Genomic DNA, 10075 nt, shown 5'->3' on the forward strand with positions numbered 1-10075 from the left:
GCCGCCCAGCCGCCGAACCTCATCGCTGCCGCCGCGCCTCCCTCCGCTCTGACACGGCGTCGGACCCGCACCGCCTCGGCTCCTCCCCGCGCCGCTGCCGCCCGTCGGCGCCGACCTTGCCGCCGAATAGCGCCGCCGCCCGCCTCCCGGTCTTCCTCGCCGGCGCGCCGTCCCTCGCCGGCTTGCTCCGCCCTGCCACCTCATCCCCGACTTCTCCGGCGTCGCCCCCGGCCTTCCCCGTCCTCTCCGGCCGCCGCGCCGCCCCGTCTTCGGTGATCTTCGGTTCGCGCGCCCGAAACCCTAGATCTGGTGTTCGGAGGTGATTTTCGTCCAAGTCCCTGATATTTTGACATTCTGGTCCCCTGTTCATCGCATCATAACTTGCTGCATACTGCTTCGTTTCGTGCATGTAATATATCAAAATGTTCGTTGTGAGATGCTCTGCATTTCATTCCATTGTGTCATGTTTGTTTGAGGCCATCTCGGTGCCCTAATCATCATTGCAAGAGTGATATATGATGTTAACCTGCTGAAACTGTTATAACTTGATGATTTGTCATTTTTGTTGCATTTGATGTGTTAATCTTATGAGCTTGAGCCCTACATGTGTTTTGAACTATGTCATGCCATCTTCACAGTTGTGCCATCCATATATTTTTGTGATTCTTGTACTGAGTGCATCGAGCTCATGAAGTAGGGTACTTGCTGTTGCTGTTTTGCTAGTCTGAATCTGCTATATCATGATGCTATGTAAACCTACTGCTACAAGTCATTCCATGCATAATCTGGATATGTTCACTAAGGATGTTTTGTTATACATGTCATGCTATAGCCATTCATGACCCTGGTTGCATTTATAGCCTGTTGTAGCTTATTGTAATCTTGCTCCAAACTTGCTAAATAATGTTGCTGTCAGCCTGCTAACATTAAGTTCAGTTTTGTCATGTGCTTTGCTAGTGATCCATGCATCCTATGAACTTGCTCTTGCCATGCTTAGCTTCACAAACATGTATTCTTACTGTGGGTTGCCTTGCCATGCCATGTATTGCTCTGTGGTGAGTGGTACGAGCTCACCAACATGCCTACTTATTGTTGTTCCTGCCATGTATGAATCTGTCATATCTTTTGCCATGTTTACATGGGTGCCATCATATTTTCTGTGCCTTTTGGCTCATGGTCAGTAAGGGACTTTTGTTCTATGCGATTATTAGATTCATGACATGCCTTTGTTTGCCATGATAAGTTTCTTTAACATGTTGTTTGATAGCTCTAAACATTGCAACCTGATGTTATTTCTGCTAAGCCTGAAACTGTTATTATTTGCAATCTTGCCATGTCCTTTTGAGCATGTTATAGTGTTTTCTGGAGATAGCTCAGTGTTCATGTTTTGTCATTCTTTATCTGTACTTCATGTCCATGCCTTTTGTTTCCATGTTGAGATGCTGTAGCATGCTGTTTTGATGATTGTAAGATGCCTACTTGCTGTTTTGGACAGCTTGTCCTTTAAACTTGTATAGTGTATGTGTTGAACCGTTGCTCCGTTTTGAGTGTGCTCTATATGAAACTTGCTTGATTTTGCATGTAGTTTCATATTATCATGTTGCATCATTGTTTTGAGGTGTTTTCTTGATGTTTGTATGCATTTTGCATCAATGCCATGTTTAACTTGTTTTGCTCATATCTTCTAGGCCGTAGCTCAGAATCTAATGAACTTTATATGTAACTTGACTAGAATTTCGTGTAGTTCATCGTGGTGCATCTTAACTTGATGTTTAACAACTTGAACATAAGGTTTATTCAGTTCTGGACCAATTTATAAATTTGCATATGAGGACTTACCGGATTTGTTATATGTTGTTTCCGGCCTCATTTAAACTTGCTTTGATGTGTTGCTCTTGTATGCATCATCTCTTGCCATGAGTAGCCTCATGTAGCTTTGTCATGCATCATGATTGTTGTGCATGATGTCTTGTTCATGTGTGGTGTGTTTACCATGTTGTGTGCTGCTTCTCGATAGTTTCCGTTTCGTTGCGATCATGAGGATGCGTTCGTCTACGCTTGGTTCGGCTTCATCTGTTCGTCTTCTTCATGGACTCGTTCTTCTTCCTAGCGGGATTTCAGGCAAGATGACCGCTACCCTGGATCTCACTACTATCATTGCTATGCTAGTTGCTTCGTTCTATCGCTTTCCTGCGCTACCTATCTTTTGCTCTTCAAGCCTCCCAAATTGCCATGTCAGCCTCTAACCTTTTTCACCCTTCCTAGCAAACCGTTGTTTGGCTATTTTACCGCTTTGATCAGCCCCTCTTATAGCGCTGTTAGTTGCAGGTGAAGTTGAAGATTGCTCCATGGTGGACAGGGTTATGTTGGATATCACAATATCTCTTATATTATTAATGCATCTATATACTTGGTAAAGGGTGGAAGGCTCGGCCTTTTGCCTGGCGTTTTGTTCCACTCCTGCCGCCCTAGTTTCCGTCATACCGGTGTTATGTTCCCGGATTTTGCGTTCCTTACGCGGTTGGGTGATTTATGGGACCCCCTTGACAGTTCGCTTTGAATAAAACTCCTCCAGCAAGGCCCAACCTTGGTTTTACCATTTGCCTCACCACCACCTACCTTTCCCTTGGGAGTAATTAACCCAAGGGTCATCTTTATTTTAGCCCCCCCGGGCTAGTGCTTCTCTAAGCGTTGGTCCGAACCGAGCCGCCTGCGGGGCCCCCTCGGGGCAACTCGAGGTCTGGTTTTACTCGTAGCCTGTCTCATCCGTGTTGCCCTGAGAACGAGATATGTGCAGCCCCTATCGGGATTGTCGGCGCATCGGGTGGCTTTGCTGGACTTTTTTTACCATTGTCGAAATGTCTTGTAAACCGGGATTCCGAGACTGATCGGGTCTTCCTGGGAGAACGAATATCCTTCGTTGATCGCAAGAGCTTATGATGGGCTAAGTTGGGACACCCCTGCAGGGTTATAAACTTTCGACAGCCGTGCACGCGGTTATGTGGCAGATGGGAATTTGTTAATATCTGGTTGTAGATAACTTGACACCAGATCCGAATTAAAATGCATCAACTACGTGTGTAGCCGTGATGGTCTCTTTTCGGCGGAGTCCGGGAAGTGAACATGGTTTTTGTGTTATGATTGACGTAAGTAGGAGTTCAGGATCACCTCTTGATCATTGCTAGCTTCACGACCGTTCCTTTGTTTCTCTTCTCGCTCTTATTTGCGTATGTTAGCCACCATATATGCTTAGTCGCTGCTGCAACCTCACCACTTTAGCCCTTCCTTTCCCATTAAGATTTGCTAGTCTTGATACCCATGGTAATGGGATTGCTGAGTCCTTGTGGCTCACAGATTACTACAACAACAGTTGCAGGTACAGGTTATGCGATTATCACAATGCGAGAGCGATGTTTGCTTGTTTTGGAGTTCTTCTTCTGCTTCTTCTTCGATCAGGGGATAGGTTCCAGGTCGGCAGCCTGGGCTAGCAGGGTGTATGTCATTTGAGTTTCTGTTTGTGCTTCATCCGTAGTCGGATGGTGCTCTTATGTAAGATCATGTTGTACTTGTGTGGCATTGTATGCCTTTGGTATGTAACCCCATCTATTATGTAATGTTGATGTAATGATATCCACCTTGCAAAAGCGACTTCAAGATGCGCTTCTATCCTTGGTGGGACGTGCGAGTACCTTTAGGATAGGGTCGCATCTTGGGCGTGACATGGGTCTAGCCCTAGAGATTGTTTCTTGCTTGTCCCTCTTGGGGTTCCCTGCCCCTCCATATATAAGTTGAAGGGGCGGGTTACATGTGGAGTCCTATTAGGATTAGGACTAGTCTACTACAAGTGGAATCCTAGTCTGCCCCCTTAAGGGAAAAGTCCTTATGCCTTTCCTCGTAAACCGGTCCACCATAACATGAGCCGACCTTCTGGGCCTTAGACCTAGTCTTCTATCTGACCCACCGTTAGGGCCATCCGTGAGTCGCCAGGCTTGTGAGTCGTCAGACCAGTGAGCCGCCAGACTTGTGAGTCGCCAGTCCTCCGGTGGGTTACAAATGAAAACGCCAAGCCCGACTGGGTCATACTTCCGGCCGGGTCATACCGCGGGGTATATCCCCGACAACCTATTTAATGGATAACATGAAATATTATTTTTAGTACTCTTCGCCTTCATTTACTGGTGGGTTCCATGTGTGCTCTCTCTCTCTCTCCTCCCCTTCTGCATTTAGACGCACGGGCAAACACGAAGAACTCGCATGCAGATATTAAGTAGGATATCATTTGCGTGTTATTATGTGATTAGCACTATTTTTGGCATGAAATTAACTGCACGCTAAACGTGTTGAGCGCTCGACATTGAAGCTGTCTAGGTCATTGGATGACAAGGAATACATGTGGCTTGATGACGTTTTATATTTAATTTATACGGCTCTAGAAGAACATTCAATCGATCAAACCGTAGATTTCGTTCAGTCTGACTCCGACTTTAAATTATAGGGCGATCGATCTAAAATAAACGGAAATGATAAACGTTCGGATTTTAAGCATGGCAATCCGAACATTTTTCATGGCAAATTTAGATTACGCGGCGGCGGCGGGGGCATCTTGCGGTGGGAAGCGGCTCCTCTACCGTGCTCTGTGTGTCGTTGGGCCACTGACCGACGGCGACGGCGGCGTCTTGCGTCGTTGTTGGCGTACTCCTGGACATTGGCCTAGCTTCAAGGAAGGCCAAAATGTTCTTGACTTAGGAGCGAGTCAACTGGCGGGAGGGGGCGACTAGCGTTGGTGCAAGGAAGCAGTCGACGGCGGCCATCCATGCCGCTGAGGGGGGCACTGGCACCCGCGTGGAGACAGGCGCTGTCAACGGAGCAGCGGAGACATTTGTGTGCACGGGCACCGACACGGGCGCGCATGGCAGTGCACGCGCAAGCGCATGCGCTGACAGGTGCACGGGTACCGGCATGGGCGTGTGCGTCAGTGCACGCGCAGGCGCATGCACTGGCAGGTGCACGGGCGCGGGAAAGTCGGTGGGGACCTCGTGGAACCCCGTGGCATCAAGCTCGGCGACAATGTGCAGCTCCCAGCCCATCAATGCCACGGGGATGGGCGCTGGCTTAGATGGGGCGACGAGAGCCGAACCGGGAGCAAGGATAGGCGTGGCATCTTCCTGCAAGGCCAGTTCAAGCTCGTCCCAAAGCACCTTATGTTCTTGAGACTCCGGCTGGGTGTCTTCCTCGGGAAACTGGAAGACTAAGGGCAGACCATCGTGATGCGGCATGGCGTACGTTTAGGTAAGGGCGGTTGGAGGTAGACGATAGGAGAATCGGAGAGGAAGAGAGAAGACTGTAGCGATACCGGGTAGTGCAGGGTTGATTTTAAACTGCAGCACCGACGACATTAAAAGTGGGAGTAGTTGGGACGAAGGTGGGCGGCGGAGCCTGGTCAAAGGGCTCGCCTCCCGGTGAGCCTGCACAGCGGTCTGCTCGCATGCCTCCCGTCGTCTCACGCGCTTGCTCGGACGGCACTGCCGATGAGAAGCGGTACTCGTGGCGGCACGTAAACGCCCACGGTTTCAATAGTGAAAGCATTCGCCTTAACGTGACAGGTCTTTGTTCCAAAATACCTTGGCTCTTCATTTGTGCAACTTGTCATAAGCAGCTTGTCTCAAATTGAAGAAAAAAAATTACGAAGTAATATTTGTGCCATATCACGTGACCATGCTCAGTTTCAAGAATTTATGGTCACTTTTGGATTTTCTGAAATTTAAGATCCAGGATTTGAAACAATATCATAACCTGTATCATGCAATAAATTTTGAAGCCATACATCTGTCCTGCTGTATTTCTTAAGAAAGGATTTGGTCAAACATTTTGCTTAGTTAGACTTCAGACAAGTTATATATGCAGAGTAAAAGGATAATCCCTCTGTACCAGTGCATTGCCTGATATATTAACTCAAGTACTAGGCACGAACAAATGGACTCAATTCTGTGCTCATCCCGGTGTAGTAGTAGTAGTAGTTCTAGGCAATGCAGTTGACGGGTGACCTTGGCAAGCGGCGACCGAGGGAATTGAACCGTGCTCGGCACGATAGGTAACGTTGTCTAGTTACTAAAGCATCCCTCCGTTGTTCATCGGTAGTCATTATGGACCGGGGACATGAGGGGAATTTCCTAGGGCTGGAATTCTGGCCGCCAGATATTTCGACTCGAAACGCTGAGGCTCGACTGGTTGGGGTTGCCTAATGTGCGTACCATGCACGCCACCAGAAGGACACGAGCCTGGTTTTTTTTATTTTTTTTAGGATCAACACGAGCCAAGGTCTGGCTGGTATGCCGTTGGGTCCTACTATTCAAGAATATGGAAGGAACCTTTTAAATTGCCGAACGAATCTATGTGTATTACAATGCCCGTATTTTCCTTGCAAATACTAATCTCAACGTGGTAATTGATTTATGATGAGTTGTTGAATTAGAGTGAATTTGTGATATAGTGATCTCAACATGGATTTCACATTTCATGGTATCCCTAGTAAGTTTTTCAATGCAAATTCAAATTTAAAAGATGAACAATATGGAGGTGAGAAAAACTTTGTATGTATCAAGCATATGACCACACACACACACACACAGAGAGAGAGAGAGAGAGACGAACACAACAACAATCCAAAAAGTATAGTGCATCTATTTTTCCAAACCATGCATGTATGACACAAATTCAAAAATACTCCTTCTGTTCCTAAATATTAGTCTTTTAGAGATTTCAACAAGTGACTACATATGGAGCAAAATGAGTGAATCTACACTCTAAAATATGTCTATATACATCCGTATGTGCTAGTCCATTTGAAATCTCTAAAAAGACTAATATTTAGGAACGTAGGGAGTAAAATGTAAGACATGCTTGGTCCTCAATTCAATATTTAAAATGAAAATGAAACTGAAACATGAATATTAAGTCTAGTACTACAGTACATGCAAATGTTGTGTTTAGGCGGAGCTATGATTGTCGGGGGTCAACCCCTCGACCTTAGATAAAATTGTGAAGCTCTATTTAGGGTTGTTTAGATTATATTTGTCCCCACCCTCCCAACCACCGATTGGTTGTGCACCCCCACCCCTCCTCCCCGGGAGAATATCATGTGCCCCCATACCTTAGATGCTCTATGCCGATACGAGTTGCTTGGAGCTTGTAGATCTGAGATATAGCAGCTCACATGATGTCTTAATATTTTTACAGGAAACCTTGATGAGTTTGAGAATTGCACACAATTTGTACAAAAACTACTTAGATGCCCTTGGATCCCATATCCGACGACCTCGAAGCTCGTATCACCGTAGCATCTAAGATGAAGGAGGACATCATATTCTCCTGTATGTAAGAATATCATGTGGTACCACACCTTAGATGCTTTGGTGATACAAGCTCTTCGGAGACGTTGGATTTGTGACCCAACACCTCCGCGGTGGTTCGAATGGATTTTTGCAGAAAAGCCCCCAAAGAGTTCGGCCACTGCTTACAAGCACAAAGACTGCTCACATGCCATTGGATCTCAGATCAAACGACCTCGAAGCTCGTATCACCGTAGCATCCAAGCTGCGAGAGCACCTTATGTTTTCTCACACGGGAGAATATGAGGTTCTCCCGCACCATAGATTCTATGGCGATACGAGTTCATAGAGATCTAACGGCCCACAGTAGGAGGTTTGAATGTTTTTGCAATATACGGCTAAGAGAGTTTGGGAATTGCGCAGAAAGTACAAGTACTACACATGTGCCATCTGATCACTGATCATACGACCTAGATGCTCATATCATCATAGCGGGTAACTAAGCTACATGGAGCACCTAATATGAGCAACGGGGAGCTGTTGGATCCAAGATGCAGTGGAACACATGAGGCCTGAATGTTTTATTTGGAAAAAAAACTTTGGAGAGTTTGGAAATTGCGCATAATTACAAAGACTACTCCCAAGCCATTGGATCTCACTTCCAACGGTGTAAAAACTCGTATCACCATAGCACCCAAGCTGTGGGGTGGATGTGATATTCTATGCCGCTGTCATTTTTGTTCGTAAAATTGCAAAATACGTGTAAGTCATGCCGTTACTTGTCTAACCTCACAAAGTGTTTGTTCAAAAAAACCATCCTACACTGAAATATCGAAACAACACACGGGGGTCCCACTTGTCATTAATCAAATTTGGACCTAAAACTAACAAATCTGAAAGACGAGATTTGAACTGGCAACCTGGACTACAAAGCATAATTCGATAGCCTGAAACAACAATGGTTGTTGGGTTTGTCCCATAACTTGATATTATACAGTATTGCGTTGAGTAGAGTAGAGGGAGTGCCTCGTCAACACGTGCATGACCGCTGACTCACTTACTGGTGGGTCCCAGGTCTGCGATCTCTCTCTTCTCTCCATCGTCTAACCTTTGCATGGGCACACATGAAGAGCGGCGCTAGCTTGCCGTGGTGTTATTACAACTGAAAAAGCTTGGAAAATAGAAGAATCGCCTAGAGCAAGAGACATTGTGGCTGGTCGAGACTGAGCTAACCACACCTATCCTCCGTGCCAGGTTAGCATGATGAAGCTGTGTGGCTAGTGGGGTGTTTTCAACTAACTGGCTGGGTTCCGAGGTCGAACCATAGGTATTACGTCTGATACAGTATATTTTTACACGCACATTTTTCCTCCGTGCCGAGACGTGGCACACCCTACCGCGCGGTTTCGGGGTTCTCCCGGGTGGTGCACGCATATATTCTTCCTGACGTGGGACGCCCTACCGCACGTTTTCTAGGTCCTCCTCAACCGTAGCGCCGAAGCAAGTAAATGAGTCATCAAATCACGAAAGACCACCTTTCCCACCGAGTACATCAGTGAAGCACAGTGGCTAGCTAGTTGGGCTAGTTCGACCGATTAGCTAGGCCGCCGCCACATTTGTTTTTTCACCCCTTTTTTATCTACTTGCCAGCAGGTAAATTTAAATATCCATCGCGGCATTGCTCTGGTGTTTGGGTGCGGCAGGATTTTTAATTTTTTGATTGACGGGAGCAGGCGCGGCAGGATTTTTAATTTTTTGATTGACGGGAGCAAGCGCGACAGGATTTTTAATTTTTGATTGACGGGAGTAGGCGCGGCAGCAATTAGTCATGATGACTCTGACTGTAAAACCCACTGCTCCCTGATGTGAGAAGTCGTCGACTGGTGTTTTACCATGGTGAATACCAAAAGATTCCCCGCTCCTCGGCTGGCTCCCTCCGCCTTCCCGTAGATTGCATTGCCTTTCAGCCATTTCGCCCCTTTGCTTCCTCTCCCCATTTCTTCTACCTGGTGCCATGGCGGTGCAGCAGATCACGGAGTCTGAGGTGAGGCGCTTGCCACAGGAGCTCCAGACCAAGGATGCGGAGGTCAGGGCCAAGGACGTGGAGCTCCTTGAGCTCAAGGAGGAGTGGAGTGCCATGCTCCTCCATTATGTGCGGGAGTTCACGGAGCTTCAAAAGCGGCATGTGTCCACCACAAAGATGATCGAGACATCGGCGGCGTTGCTATAGAAAGCGGGAGCTACTATAGGCTGTCAGGGGAGCCGGCTGGAGCACGAGTGGGCCGATCACGACGAGGTCCAGGATTGCCTCAGCCACTTGGTGAACCAAGTTGCCACGCACGTGTTGCGGCTTCGCGATGCCTACCGTTGTGCCAGCGCGACCATGCCGGCCGTCGGGCTAAACCTGTTCGACCACCCGGTCGACTTCAATGAGCTGCGGCTTCCTGACCTGGTCACCTTCTTCACCTATCACTACTAGGGAAAAGCCTATACACAGAATCTTAGCAGCAGCGAGGGTTAAAAACCCTCGCTACTGCTACTTACTAGCAGCGCAGGTTTTTAAACCTCGCTACTACTAAGTTGATAGCAGCAGCGCGGGTTTATAACCCTCGCTACTACTAAGCAGTCTCTACCGTGCCCCCCGGGACATGCCATAGTAGTAGCGCGGGTTTTTAACCCTTGCTACTACTAAGTTGATAGCAGTAGCGCGGGTTTTTAACCCTCGCTACTACTAAGTGGCCCCTGGA

The sequence above is a fragment of the Triticum dicoccoides genome, chromosome 7B (assembly GCF_002162155.2).
Source record: "Triticum dicoccoides isolate Atlit2015 ecotype Zavitan chromosome 7B, WEW_v2.0, whole genome shotgun sequence".
In the NCBI taxonomy this organism is placed as follows: Eukaryota; Viridiplantae; Streptophyta; class Magnoliopsida; order Poales; family Poaceae; genus Triticum; species Triticum dicoccoides.